Below are 2,530 nucleotides of genomic sequence, written 5' to 3' on the forward strand. Positions count from 1 at the left end.
AAAAAAAAGAAAACCCTAAAACTAACTCATCCCCCCCTCTCTTTCTTTCTTCTTCCTCCTCAAGCTTCACCAAGCTCCATCAATGGCTGCCCACCTTCTCCTTCTCCAACACACACAGCAAACACATACTTACACACACATAAAAACGCAAGCACACACACGCACGTCGTCTCCAAGCTGCCCTCCCATGAACGACCTCAAAAACTATGAACAACCCAACGCGAAGCTCGCTTCAGCTCCGTCGTGCTGCTGCGTCGCTGCGTCTTCAGCTTCACCATTGCTGCTGCTGGTCACGTTTCTGCTTCAGCTGCTTGTCGCCGCGTATGCCTTCATCCTCTTCGTTGAGCTCAAGCTCGAGCTCGACATCCATGGTCGCCACTGCTTCATTCCGCTTCATCTTCCTCGTCATGATGCTCATCGCCTTCACTGTTACCACCATGGTTGCTGTCCGGTCACGCAGCTGCTACTGCTGCTAAGCAGCTGCTATTGCTTCAGTTTTCTTTGTCGCGTCCAGCTGCTACGAGCAGCCATGGCTGCTCCAAAAAACGTTGATGCATCTCCATTCGCAGGTTGTTTCAGCTGCGTCTAGCTGCTGATTTTGGTTCGTTGTCCGTCGACCTCCCCTACTGCTTCATGCTTCTTCTTCTTCCTCACTCGATGGACTGTTGCTGCTGCTCATCGCAGCAGTTGCTTCGTGTTTCTGCTTCACGTTACTTCATCTTCTTCGTCTCGTCAAAGTTCGAAGGTTTATTTTTTTTTTGAGTCGAAACCCGGACAGATTTGTTTACGATCGAGTTCGTCGTTGATTCATCTCCGGTTAGTTGTTTTGGAGTTTTATTTTTGTCCATATTTAGTTTTTATATTTCTCAAAGTTAAAATTGTTAAATATTTGATTCTTGTTTTGTTCGTTGTTCATCGTTGAATTAATTTTTAGTTTGTTCATGTGTTTTGATTGAATTAATTTTCAGATTTCAAATGGAAAGTTAATTAGTGGTTTTTCATGTTTATTTCATATTTGTTTTATTGTTTAGGTAAAAGTTGTTAGTTTAATGTTGGTGAGATACAAATTGAAGTTTAATTAATTGTTTCTTCAATTTGTTTCATGTGTTTTATGTATTTTTAGAAATTATTAATATTGTTAAGTTCAAGTTTAAATTCATAATTGTTTCTTCGTCGATCTTGTTATTTGTCTAAAAGAATTTAGTTGTGTTAGAGAAATATGTTGGTTTAATCGTTTGAATCCATCATGTTTGTTGTTTAAAATATATTTAATTCATGTTCATACTTTGTTTGATTATTCTTGAATCCGAAATTTGTATAGCTTGATTTCTTGTTTACCATTTATGATTATTTCTTGAATTTGTCTCATAATCTTGTTTAAAGCTTAATATAGGAACTGTTTGTTGTAATGTTGTTAGAGTTAATATTGAAGTTAGAAATCTAAATATACTTGTTTGATTGTTGTTGTTGTTGAATCCGAAAATAGGCTTGTTGTTGCTAAAAATATTGTTCAATCAAATTTTAGTTGTTCTTTGTTGTTCAATTTGTGTTCATGTGATATTGTTGTTATGATGTTCATCCGTGTTCATATTGTTGTTTGAACATTGTTAGAAATTGATCATATTGTCTATATTTTGGTTAAGTTTGATTAATTGTTTGTTATAGCTGATGGGGTATTTTGGTAATTTGTAGTACGTTCAGGGGTAAAATAGTAATTGTAATAAGGTCGGAGGGGTAGTTTAGGAATTGTACATTTTGTAATTATTTATATGAAGCATGGGGGACAAAATGAAATGGGGTGGGTTGTGATATGATTATTTAATATAAAGGGGGGACAAGACAAAATTTAGTGGGGGAATCTTGTATTTATTTATGTTAGACATGAGGGACAAAATATAATGGGGTGGTGTGATATGTTTATTTAATGTAATGGGGATGAGTGGGAAGATAATGGGTTGGGTAGAGAAAAAGTATTGATTTTAATTAATTGAAAGATTTATGGGATGGGTTATAAGAAGTCTTGAAATCAGAATAGAAAAAAAAAAGAGAGAGAAAAAAAATATACACAGACAGAAGAGAAAAAAACGGGAGAGAGAAACAAATCTGAAAATAAGAGAGAGAAAAGGGATGAACATTTAAGAGAGAGAAAATTCCGAAAAAATATTTAAGCTTTCAAATAAAAAAAAACTAAAAAAAAATATTCTGCTTTCTTTTGTTGTTTGAAATCAGAATTAATTGTTGTTTCATCAAAGCTGGAAGCTTTTGTTTTTTTGGGATTACTACTCCACCGGTCTGTTACTGGGTTGTTACTGTTGCTGGACTATTGTTGCTGTGTTGTACTGATTTTACTGCTGCTGCTGATTCTCATATTCATTTTCTTTTGCTTCCAATATCAGGTACACAACTGAAAAGCTGGTTATTGTAATCCGAAATATGAAGCATGAATACATATGAAGAATGAAAATTTGAAGTTTAATTTCGTTTTTTTTCTTTGTTCCTTTTGTTGATTGTATTTAAGCTAATTCATGAA

This window comes from Nicotiana tabacum, chromosome 10, assembly GCF_000715075.1.
Source record: "Nicotiana tabacum cultivar K326 chromosome 10, ASM71507v2, whole genome shotgun sequence".
NCBI lineage: Eukaryota > Viridiplantae > Streptophyta > Magnoliopsida > Solanales > Solanaceae > Nicotiana > Nicotiana tabacum.